Here is a 13,583-nt window from a genome sequence, read left to right as displayed (position 1 = left end):
TCTAATATTAAGGGATTGGAATTAATATCAGGTGCAATAATTTCTATCAGCAAAATAGGAGAAGCCGAGAGAGTAGTATAGGGAAGGCTGGTAAATTAGGAAAATAAAATTTAGAATATGTCTGTAACAAATGTCCTTGCCTTTGGGATTGCACAAACCAAGTAATTTCTAACTTAGCAGTAATGATGATAATAATACCAATAATAATATTATTAACATTGAAAAAATCCAACATTAGTGACATGGTATTATAGGAAAATGACCGTATTTAAGACAATACCTTCAAAGTCACAATCATGGATTAAAATAAATCCATTTAAAATGAATTATGTTCTGTATTTTGTTTCTTTGCTTATTGTTCTCCTCAGACCACTGAAAACTAAAGCCAGAATGAGCATTTGTCATCAGGCCCTTTCAAAACTCATGGCTGTGTACAGAAATTTCTAAGACTTCTGATTTGTACCATTTCATTTACTCAACAAGACATGCAAGTTTATAAAAATGTCTGTCTTGTAATATTGAATTATACACAAGTACTTCCACAGCAGACACTAATGTGGAAATGCTTGAAGTATGGACTAAATTAAATACATTTTGACATTTTAATATATTTTCCTGCATCCCAGTGGAAGATTTTAGCACTCTGCCATGTTGAATTCACCTCAGAAAGCTGTTGATACAATTACTATATTCTAATCCCGTGAAGAAACAAGTATTGCGAGTCCCCCCAAATGCTCATGGTTCAAGGACACATGAGAGTAGCGAGAGTCTCCACAAGATTAGATAACAAGCCGGCATGATGGCACATGCCTGTAATCTCAACACTTAGGAGGCTGAGGCAGGAGGACCTCTTTGAGATCAACACCAGCCTTGGCTACACAGTTGAGTTCCAGGGCAGTCTGAACTAGATAGTGAGACTCTGTCTCAAAAACAAAACAAAACAAAAAAATAGAGAACAGCACCAGCCTATGATAACTGGCTTCTGCATTTTCCAGCTTTTTAAAGTCAGTAACACTTCAGTCTATCTCCAGCAAATGTTTCCCTTTCAAATTCCTTTATTAAGATAATTGTTGTCTGTTCAAATCAATCTTATAGAGTTTTAAAAAATTTTTCCATATATTCCATGAAAACATTAATTATTTCTGTGGATATATATGGTATGCTATAAATGTATTTGCTTAACATAATTTTATTTTAATGAAGAAGTGTCTTACTTATTCGTAGCACATAACACAAGTCTAGGATTATGGAGATGTTAGAACTTAATATGTATCTGAGATAGCCCAGTTCAGAAGTGAATGTTTTGTTTGTCAGGTCAGAGAGGCTAGCCTGTTGGAGAAATGAAGACAGCCTGAGGAGATCTCCTATTCCCTTGATGAGTGGTTGGTTACTCTTGAGTATATGTGAAATCTCAGACCTAGGGGAAACATGAAAACGTTCCATTGCACATCTGTTATTAACGGTAGCATCTTGAAACCAATTCCAGCCTCCACCTGCTCTACAAAGTGTGTTGAAAATTGTGTTCTGAAACCTAGTGAGATCAGAGGTCTTTTTGGGGGAAAAAAAATCTTTCTCTTAATAATGTGAAACTAGCAGGAAAAGAGAGGAAAAACTGATGATTAACATATTTTTTTTAAACAAGGAAATACACAGACATTATTGATTACATGTGAAATGCCTGCATGTGGCTCAGGTGTTATTTCTGTTACATATTCAATGTAATGAGATGGGAGAGGATGGAGCTCTGTTAATCAGTAGAGAGCTCTCTCCTCCCGATCCTAAAACTGAGATTCAACCATTCTAACCCAATTGATTTTCACATATTTTCCAGCATCAAAGAAAGTTGATCATAAACGTTCTCAAACTAAAATTGTAATAAATATTTATGTAACTTGTTGAACGATGAACTTCATGACAATTATTGAATTTTATTAATTCATATGTATTGGTATAGTCTAGCTAACTTTTAGTAAGGCTAGCACAATTTCCTTTTATTTTGCTGAAGTAAAAATGAACTCACAAGATATTGAATGTGAAATATAATCTATCTTCCTTGACTCTTTGGAAGCCTGATTCTCAGGTTATTATTTTATAGGAACAAATGCTGATCCATGTGCATTCCACTTATGAAAATTCCATGATATTCCATTTATGCAAATGTATTTGTTTTATGTATTTTTAGAGGAAATTTTCTAGAAATAACCCATCTTGCGTTTATGTGTGTTTGATATTGTCAAGGCTTTCTTTAATTTTGTGAAATCTCATCCTTTCAGTCTCTCAGGCCATGGCTCGGATTCAGCCCTGTGTCCCCCATTTTGATGCCAAATTGTATGCATTTTATCCAGAATCTAGCAATATTTTCAAATCTAACTTTCTAGACAGGGTAAGCTACCATCGCTGTCTTCCTGTAGGACAGAACTAACTGTCCCGTGGCTCTTCAAGCTCCCCAGGATCCTATCAGCAGAGACAGAGAATTCACTGCAACTCAATTCATATCACCCTTTTCAAAACCCACAAAACTTTTGCATCTCACAGCAAAACTAAAAAACTCTTACATGTTCTTCTTCTTCTTTTTTCTTTTTTTTTTTCTACAGCTCCCTGATTTATTGCAGTACATCAAAGTCTGGTTGATATTAAGTGATACCAACATAAAAAGACTGGTGAGGCGTTTTAACATTTTGGGCTATCCCACCTTAAATATTTTTTGCAAAAGAACCCACATCCATGTTGGACAGCAGAGAATCTCTTAATAAAGTTCCCTAAATCATGGTGGGCATAAAACCAAATAAAATAAGTGACGAGAGGCCAAAACATATCTTTTCCCCTTCCATACGCACATATTGGTATTATATATTTTTCCACATAGACTTATTCTGACTAGCAGTCCTGTTTCTGGTTTTATTACTTACTCTTGCCCAACTTACTGTGAGTTAAAAGCACTCAGAATATCACTTTTCTTCTGCAAAATTGAAATGTTTCTGTCTAGATGTCTTTGAACATATTTCTCTTTAATGTTTAGAAATACTTTAACTTAAACAGCTTGCTTCTTTAGTTCTTTCTGTACCCATCATAGGTAATATGAAGTTTATTGATATTTTCTATTATCTTCATGTATATATATCAAAGCACCACACCTCATAGTTTAATTAATATGAAGTTTATTGTTCTTTACCAGTTTTTATGATATATATTGAAATGGTTAATGGACTCTCATTTTGAAACAGTACCTAGCACCGTGTCGGTTTTCACTTATGTACTGTACTGTACAAAAGAGTCCAGATTATCCATCATCTTTAATTTCCCAAATTTTAAAAGCATTTCTGAGAATCAAGGATATGAGCAGGTATACTTGATTTCATCTTTCATACTTGAATATCAATGACTTTATACTCTTCTTCAGTAGTCAATTATTAAGAATAAGGCAACTTGCTTCTTTAATGAAAGCACTTGCCCAAAGAAAATATTTTCCATCTATTGTTCAAGTATTTCAGCTTAATACATTGCTCTAGAATCCATAATTTTGGTAACAGTCCCTAAATATCAAATTGTGTTTCTTTTATCATTATTCACAATATTATCTGTTTGACTATGGCATATTATCTAGAATCCATAATTTTGGTAACAGTCCCTAAATATCAAATTGTGTTTCTTTTATCATTATTCACAATATTATCTGTTTCTCTAATTGGCATATTATTTCATTTTTGTATGAAAAAAACAGCAAAACTAAAATTTTCAAGATTAAATCATCTCTGTGTACACATTTTTATTTTGATAGCTGGGAGTTATTTCAAGATGTAAACTGTGTTTTGTTTTGTTTTTTAACTCCCTTATGCAATGCAATATGGCCTTTTTGAGCCCATTTCTTTATCTGACTACTGAAAAAGTACTTGATGGGGGATGTTTTCCCTGGCCACAGTTATACTTTACTATAGAGGCTAGGTATTTTTCTGGAAGGCAAGTTCTGTTTCTCTTTCATTTTCTAGGAGGTAAACAAATCTTCCCACTGGACAACTCAGATTACTATGGAAGAGAGGGACGGCCGCACTGGCAAGATTAATGCCTTCTTTACTTATTAGAGTAAAGTCACTGTGAAAGAGACTAATCCCTGACTCAATTTGTACAACTATTTTCAAATATGTGCCTAGGAGGAAAACTGTTTCTTGAGTAGCCTGGGGGAACCCACATACTCACCTTAAAATGGATTTAATTTCCCTGCAATCTCAGTAAGGCAATCTGGGCATTGCCTAGGAGGAAAACTGTTTCTTGAGTAGCCTGGGGGAACCCACATACTCACCTTAAAATGGACCATGGTTTCAACAGGAAAATCAGAGAGGTGTCAGTTCAGATCATGTGGCAGCTCTCATGCTCCTAATTCGAGCAATTCCCCAATTTTGTTTCCCTCAGAATTATTATTCGTCATTGTTTATAATGAAGATGTCCTAAGAAAAGGTGATTTAACACTAGTTATTTCACTGTAGAAGTACTGGTCAGAATCTTTGTACTGAGTAACACTCAGTTAATGCTGATTTGTATGGTAAAGCTTTTGATGGTCCTGGTTATACTCCTGTGAAATAGAATGCTTTCTTATTCTCCATGCTGGGCATTACTACATGGATTTAATTACTCTTGATTGGAAGTTGTACAAACCTTAAAGCCAAAGCTATGCTCCTTCTTTGGTATAAAGTATGAAGCATTCTGTACTTGTTAAGTTCAAGCTTCAGAGTCAGAATTCCTGAATTCTAAAGAAACGTTTTTCTAGCAACGGGACATTATAGAGTGAGTCAGACTCTGTACCTATCCATCTCAATATAAAGTACATTTATATAATCCAAAACACTTAAATATTTTAATGTGCATTAAACTATTAAATTTTTGTTAAGATTTAGGTGAATTTATAATGTCACAATATCATGAAAGAAAAATAACAGAACTAGGGGCTTGGGATTTATCTCAGTGGTTTGGTGGCCTGCCTTGCAAGCCCCTAACCAAAAAATCCCAGGTACCAAAAAAAAAGAAAAAGAAAAATAACAGATCTATTATAAAAAGTTTATTTACAGAATTTTATATTGAAAAGCATTCAGATTAACAGCTTTATTTTGAGACAGTAATATTAAATACTAGGTAAATCTAGAGAGAGAATTGTAATTTTGTTGACATTGTAATTAAATGCTAATATTTGTCAACACATTCATCTCTCAAGTGTGCCTGTAAATGTAGACCATGTGATTCACTGTAAATTTCAGTATAAAATTATAAAATGTCTTCTTGTTTTAATGAATGCCGTTCTTGCTTTCTAAGATAGACACTTCAGTATATATTTGTTTTCCAAAATGCTTTCATGTCTTATAGTTTTATTTCCCAAATTAATATTTTCTGTAAAAAATTTAAGTAAATTTATGCACACACTATTCAAAGCTCACTTTCAATAGCTTATTTATTAATCATACACAATATTCAAATCATAATCTTAAGGCTAGTACACTGGCTGAATACTTCATATCAAGTATGTTTTTGGTGAAAAACAATAGCAATACTTTATAATGCATACATAATTAGTCTAGTTATAACAAACACATTCAAGTAAAAAGAGTTTATTTCTTTAATTTTGCAAGCCATTCTCATTAAGAGAACATGATATAATTTATTGATTTATAAAATGCATCACTGAAATTTTACAACAAGATTAAGAAAATGATAACGGAAGTAAGCCAGAACATGGTCAGGATAAAAATACCATGAATACTGTTACTCCTTTAAAACAAAATAACACAGTATAAACTTTGGGGTGGATCCATGATTTGCTTTTGTATTGCTGAAATATTTTTATACATAGAAGAGCGTTAACCGTCACATCAGGTTGACCAGGGAGCATCTGTGCTGTCTTGCTTTTAAAAGCAAATCAAGTCAAAACCCACCACCATATTAACAAGTAAATAGATCATGTATGAAATACACAGAGCTTGATTGAAATACAGTACTGTTTTTCTGTCATGGGACAACAGGATATATTCATTCCCTTTTGCAGATTCATTATTATACTAGAAACCCCCCCAAAAAAATGATAACTGTTGATCAGACATTGGTTGGAAAATTGCATAATTATTTTAAAAGATTATGTTTGGTAGATAAGAAAATCGGCATTGAGTAGGCATTGAAATGCTTTCTTAACAATGTACTATTAAAATTAACCTCTACCAAAAGCTCACATATATAAATTTAAATGTTTTTGATATGTAACCACAAAACACTATATTAATTATGTCCAGAAAGTTTTATAAATTGCTCAATAACTTTAACAAGTAACATTCATTCACTAAATTATTGATTGTGAGTTTGTTAGATGCAATTTCATTAGAAGGAAATACATATAAAAGACATAAAACATGGAAAAGAAATAAAAGAACTAGCAAATGAGGATTTACTGTCTCTCAAAACTCAAACCATGAAGGAAAAAGTATGTTCCAAAATACCATAAACCAACCAACAGCACACCAGTAAGCTTTTATTCTATCTATAAATATTTTGTGTTTTGACATTTCCTATGATGGAGCTATGTTGAATCGTTTTTGTAAAATTATATTTGTATAATGGAAAACTGATTGAAATAAGAAAGTTTTATGTATTCATTATTAAAGTCATTAGTTATTTCAAATAACAGCATTGTATGGTACTGGGATTGAACCCAGGGCCTTTGCACTAAGCTAAATCTCCAGGACTTATTTATTGTCAGAGAATATTTTACTAAATCACTAAGATGGCCATACAGGACTTGAACTTGTAATCTTCATCCTTCCTTAACCTGTTTATAATATATTTTTATTCATATATGCAAGTGTGTCAAATTCATCTCTAATTATGATTGATAATAAATTTACTTAATTCATTTTTACTTTCTAATAATCTCTTCTTGGATGGGATAATATATAAATATTTTCGTGAAATCCTAAACCAGAAATGCTCTTTTTTCCTTTTCTTTATCATTTACCAGCATTAGTTTTTTTTATTTTCATTCAGCACATATTTCTTCTGTATGAAATAATAAGTGTTTTCCTTGGATACAGTTCTCTTATTGTCCTTAGTCCTTTATACCTCTGCCTGTAGTCTTCCTGCTTTCACTAAGAAAAGCTTTGATGCCCTCATTACACCTGCATTAGATTGAATTGTGTCCCCCACCCCCGCAAAAAAAAAAATGTATTTTTTTACTAGATCTGTGAGTAGAAGGTTTTTAGAAGCAAGGTCTTGACAGAGGTAATCCAGGTAAGATGAAATCGTCAAGGTAGGCTTGTAAGGAGAGGAAACACACAGAAACAGTCGCAAAGACAGAAGATGAAATAAATCAGAATATGATTTGATGATGGAAGCAGAGAATGAACTCAGACCTCTATAAGACAAAGAACCACAAGAACTGTAGGTGAACCAGAAGTGAAGGCAAAAGAACATAATAGGAACACGCGCGTGCACACACAAACACACACACACAAACACATACACACAGCCTTTCAGACCAAGCACAGCCTGCTGAACACTTGATTTGGGATATTGAGCTTGTAGAAGTGTGAGTGACTAAACCTAGTTGTGGTCCACTCCCATGTCAGCCGTAGGAAACTAGTAGATCTGTCATTGTCTTCTTCCTTAACATTTACAACTGAGGTAAAGACCCCTTTCAAAAAGAACGACAAGTCCAAATGGAAGATAATTTCCCTGCAATCTCAGTAAGGCAATCTGGGCTCTCAGGATCATTCTCTCCAGCTTCAACCAGAGGTATTTGTAGCCTTTGGTTCTTTACTTCAGCAACTTTCTCTCTTTAATCCAATTACTTTTTGCTAAGATGCAACAGTATTTCTCCATATCCGAAATTGAACTAGAAAATGAGGACTTACTGTCTCTCAAAACTCATTTTTTGCCTTCAGCTCTCACAGATAATTGAAATTTTAAAAAACCCAATTCTCTCATTGAATACCAATGCATAACTAAAGCCGCCATACTGTGAATGTCCCATCTAACTCAGTGCCAACCTATGAATCTTTACCTGTGCAAAGGTCTTAATGCTGGTCTCAGGGAGCTTAGATGGGAAGATAATTTGAGGCCTTTTGGGAATCACTGAATTGAAGAGTCTGCAAAATTTGATATCATAACAAACAGAGGAGAGGGCGATCCTGTAAATTAATAGCATGATAAATGGAGACTCGATCACTGAACTGAGTTCCAGGAAGCCACAAATCTAGACAAGCAAGGGAGATATTCTAAATTAAAAAAAAAAATTTCCAATCATAAAATTAATAAAATTAAAGCAGTTTGGCGTTAATGTGGCCTGAACAAATTCCTTTTGACTCCATTACTTTGAGGACCTATTATAAAAAAAAAAAATCAAAGCTGGGTACATTGATGACTTAATCTTCATTATTTCTTCTTTCTGGAAACTGAGTCTTTTCCCCTTCTAGTCAGTTCATTACACACTAAGGACACTACTTAAATTGCTCCTGTCTTTTAAAAGATGTTGCCTGAAAATAAATAAAAATAAGACAAAAAAATCCTGTGTTTGTTCGTCACTGTCCTCTTTCCAGATTCTGCCTTTTTCTGTGGTCAAAAATGTCTTGCTTTTTTGCCTTTTTTAGCCTTTTGGAATATTTTTCTCTGCTTTCAGTGCTCTGTCAAAGTGATTTCCTCTTAATGCTGCAATGGTCTTTTTATTGTCAAATTCAATGCAGCTTTTAGTGTTTATCTTCCCTCAGCTGTATATAATCCTACACTTAGCTTCCCACCACCACCCTCAAGATCATCCCTTATTCACTCACTTTTAAACTATTTTTTCTTTTTATTTCATTTTGCTTCCCAGTCTGAATCTGTTAGTCTTCCCCACTCCCTGTGAATCCTAGTTTTCTTCCACACCTCCTTTCCTATGGGACCAGCCAGCTTCTATTTACTCATAGCTCTCTCCTATTTCTTATTCAGAATTTTCTGATCAATTTAAAAATCTTTGGATTCATTATTTCTCAAACAATATCTGACATAGAATTTTCCAGTCTAAACGTGTTTCTGCCCAAACTACTCATATTTATTTACAGCTTAAATAATGTTTCTGGAATCCATATTTCTTCTCTATCTTTATTACCATTTTCCTACTTAGGGCCAGGTTTGCTTTTCTCCTTGGTATGTCAGTATCTTTGTAATGGAACCCATTTCTCCAGTCTTCTCCCTGCATGCTGGTCCTGCACAGATCTGAGCATTACCATATAACTACTGTGCTAGGAACTTCTCAGGGAGTCTCATCACAACACAGAGTTGAGTCCAATTTTTAAAAATAGTGCAGCATTCATATATATATATATATATACACACACACACACACACACACACACACACACACACACACATATAGTGCATGGTGATGATTTCATCTGCTTTTGTACCCTCTGCAATGCTAAACTACTACTTACTGTTTTCAAAATGAGCCAAGCCTTTCCGTGGTTTTACATAAATTATGTTAGCTTGGGCTGGCTTTCAAGTCAAGCACTACTCACTAGACAATCTGCAAAAATCTGAGTACTTGTCAAAATTCTGTTTAGAGATCAGTATCCTGGGAATTGGTTAAGTCTCTCTAGGTTTTCTGAGATATCTTAATTTGGGTACTTCTATGATTATACTAAAGTCTTTGAGTATACAAAAGAAAAGTCTGTGTCTTACTCTTGTGATATCAGAAATTAACCTAGGTCTCAATCTAGAGTGGCTATTTAAGTGTGTATTGAATAGGTTGCCCTCTCCAACTGTCCCTCTTTTGATTTTCATGCAAACATCAGGTACAAAGCCACATAAGCATTAATGACAGCTGCTTATTCTACTGCACAAAAAGCACATTTTGTTTTATTTTTGACATTGAGGTTGCTCATTGAGCAGTGATCTTCAAGCTTGAATGTTTAGGAGGACATCCTGACGTCTCGTTAAGTCAGTTACACTGGGCCAATCTCCAGAAATACTGATTTAGTAGGTAAGGAAGAGCTGTGGATTTTGAACAAGTTAAGAGGTGCTTCTGTTTGTGGTGGTAACAATATAATTTTGAGAACCAGTGAAATAGAATATGCCAGAGAGAAAAAGAACTTTAAGGAAAGAGTATGGCAGAGTATCTGAATTAGTGTTAGTTTATGTGTTACCTCCATCTTCTTTCAAATTCTAGAATAATATGTATTTATTTCAATAACCCTATAGTTAGAATAATGCTATCAGTAACAAGGCTAGGTGAGGAAGATTTAAAAACAAAAACAATTGTCAGATATTCGTTTTAGCATGAGTCTCTTTTCTCTGTCCATGCAATTTTACAGTTTTTGCTTGTAGCATCCCTTCTTACTTTCAGGTCTGTGTCAAATCTCTAGTTTATTTGTATCTGATCTATATTGTTGTCTTTTCTGTACTACCATTGCTGCTACAACTCTACAAAACTTAAAAATCTTTGTGTAAATATATTTTCTTTTCTGACCTCACTAAAAGCTGAGAAGTTTAAGTAGTTCAATATTTTACATTCATTTCACAAATGAGAAAACTGAGATTCACAAACATAAAAAATTGGGACTGTGGTCCTGAGGTGAGCAGCTAAATCTAAAAGTTGGTACTGCCACTTAGTGCAGTAGGCTCTCAGATATAGAGCTCATCGGACAAGACTGATATCTATAAATCTTTGTGCTGATCAATGTGACCACAAGCCACTGATCATGGCCACTTTAGGACAATGTTTGTAACGGTAAAGAATAGAGATTTATATTTAATCTTCTAAAATTCCATAAATTTCCATCCTGCTGAAAAATAATCCACACTAATTGTTTTTTAACTGTAAACTGAAATGCCCTGTGTTTGTATATGTACTGGTGTATACTTTTTGGTGTGTGTAGCTTTGTTATGGCTCTGAATCCAACTCATTTGATAAGGAATTCCTATTAAGAATATGTATGAAAGCCCAGAAAGTCAAAAGTAAAAGCAAATGAGTTCATTTAAAAATGGGCAATACCGGGGCCGGGGATTTAGCTCAGCGGTTAGGTGGCCTGCCTTGCAAGCGCAAGGACCCGCGTTCAATCTCCGGTACCAAAAAAAGCGGGGGGCAATACATATAAATAGACATTTACCAAAGAAAGACATGCAAATGGCTAATAAGTATGTGAAATAATAGTCAACATCATTAAACATCAGAGAAATGCAAATCAAAACCACAATGAGATAGTCTTCAGAACTAACAAGAGTGGATGAAATGAACAAGACTAAACATAATAATTGGTAACGAGGATGTGAATAGAAAGAAACCCTCATGAACGGTTGATGTGAATGTTTACTAGTACAACTGTCATGGAAGACAGTTCAGATTGTCTTCCAAGATTATCGTAGGGTGCAGCTTTCCCATTCCTTGGCATATGCCCAAAGGAAATTTAATCAGTACGCTGAATAGCCATCCACACCCCCATGTTTATTGCAGCACTGTCACAATAGATAAGAAGTGGACATCACTGTTGCATGGATAGAGAAAATGTGCAAACGTACCCGATGGAATACAGCACAGTCACAGCAATGAATGTAAGTCTATCACTTGCAGTGACATAGAATAAACTGGAGATCATTAGGTTAAATGAAATAAACCTGGCACAGGAACACAAATACTGAATGGCATCCTCTCAGATCACACTATTGTTTTCCAGAAGGTAGAATAGTGTTTCACTGTTACTCATAAGCATAGGTAAACAGACAGGCAAGTAGAAAAAGGAATTCTAAATAATCCTAACCTTTTGATGGATTAAATGTAGTCCACTAGACATTGACAAAAGAACTGATAGATTACTTTTAAGATTTCAACCTCACAGTGTGCTTTAGATGCACTAGAAAACATTTGAACATAATTTTTGAACTTCAAACATTCAACCAAGGTTCTTAGGGATCTGCAAGGAGCCAACATGACTTAAGCCTGAAACCGGTATGTTGATTGCTATTAAAGGAAGATCATAGCAGTCAGAGGTAGAGCAAAGGTTGGTTTCATTGCTGAACTTTACACACTTGTTTTGGTCTCTATTTAGTAGCTCAATCTGCACAAACAGCTTCTAACATCACATTTGCCTGTAGTCATCAGTGTACACATCTACTGATGAGTATAGAGCTCCACATTCCAATCACCTCTCATGAGTTGCTTAATTCATTCACAATGACAATTATGATTCAGTGGCAAAGGTTCTAAGTGCAAATTAAGAAAATTGCACCGTAAGACGGCTGTGTGCTGTGTACTGTATATCTCAAGGAGCCATATGAAAGTTTTTTAATAGATTCTCTATAAATAAATGAGATCATAAATAAGATCAACTGGATTACACAATGTATAAATGTAACAACATTTCACATCAGTACATACACTTTTTTATTTTTTTATGACTCAGTGTGTTAGTTACTCTTCTCTCATTTCTGAGACAAAATACCTGGCACCAAAAGTTAAAGGGAAGGGGATTATTTGGCTTACCATTCATGGAGGTTTCAGTCCATAATCAGCCGACTCCAAGGCAGGGGTGACAAACGAGCATGACAGAGCAGAAACAACATGGCACAGATGAGGCAGCAAAGGTAACAAGGGAGTTTACAGCGTCTCCCTGCCCCTTTTATCTTTTCAGACTACTTAGGGAGGGCAGCACTCGTGCCCTCAATCCTAGTGCCCTCGAGCCTAGTCTTGCACCATGAATTAATTCCAGCTTCACACTCTCTGGATCAAGCCTGTGACCCCATGAGGCTTTGGGGGGACAACTAGACGCAAACCACAACACTAGGTTAATAATTGCAGATTAAAAGTAAAATTTACAAATGAATTTATTATTGCAGTAAAAGATCTATTAGAATGCAATTATGGTTTCCCTTCTTAACACTGTTATTGGTTTAGATACCTCATTCCTCTTAACCTAGTTTTCACAATTTACTAACTTTTATCTCATGACACTAGAATGGAGTTTGCTTTAACCTACTCTAGGAATAATACTCTGAAATTTAGAAAAAAATGACCCAATGTCCTTTTCTTTGGCATGCTAGCATATTTTTATTCTAAAATTAAACAGAAATGCTTGTGTTATATGAAGGAATTTTATTACAACTAAGCCTACTTCATATTGTTTTTAATTTATCCATTTGCTCTCACAGACATGCTCAAATCTCCATAAATTATTTCTATTACAGTTAAAGTTCTTAGTTGTCTGCAAAGATGTACTGCAGTGAGATCTTTCCTGTAAGTTGGTAACAGTTCATTTTTTTTGTACTGCAAAGAGCATTTACACAGAAAAGGAATTTATGCCTTCATTTTCTATGTAAGTTTCATGGCATCTCATCCAAAGTGACAGAAAAAAATGATCCTAGAATATCTGCAGCATATTTTGCTGAATGTTAACAGCAGGTTCAGATGTGTTTCATTTCTGACCTTGTGAAATGCTTTCTTGCTTATGCAATGCTTTATACATCAAATATACAAACCACGATGAACGATTCAGCTTCTAGCAAAAGGATAAATCGGAGAAAACAAATATTGTTCAGGTCAGTTTCATCACGCCATCTTTTATTAATACATGCTATGAGAAATG

The 13,583-nt window shown here is 34.5% G+C and overlaps 1 protein-coding gene across 2 annotated transcripts in view; it reads left to right on the top strand.

Moving 5' to 3' along the window:
* Positions 1–13,583, top strand: part of Cdh18 (cadherin 18) — an 883,722-nt gene that overhangs the window by 226,488 nt on the left and 643,651 nt on the right. The window contains exon 1 of one of the 2 annotated variants that reach the window (XM_033757776.1): positions 13,464–13,536. The exons of the other annotated variant lie outside the window; for it this stretch is intronic. The gene's annotated coding sequence lies outside the window, so the exon portion shown is untranslated. Of the gene's footprint in view, positions 1–13,463; positions 13,537–13,583 lie in introns of those variants that run through there. 2 annotated transcript variants of the gene reach the window in all.

This window comes from Fukomys damarensis, unplaced genomic scaffold (genome assembly GCF_012274545.1).
Source record: "Fukomys damarensis isolate Sample0158 unplaced genomic scaffold, DMR_v1.0_HiC HiC_scaffold_1, whole genome shotgun sequence".
Lineage (NCBI taxonomy): Eukaryota > Metazoa > Chordata > Mammalia > Rodentia > Bathyergidae > Fukomys > Fukomys damarensis.
This window is presented reverse-complemented; position numbering and strand designations above follow the sequence as displayed.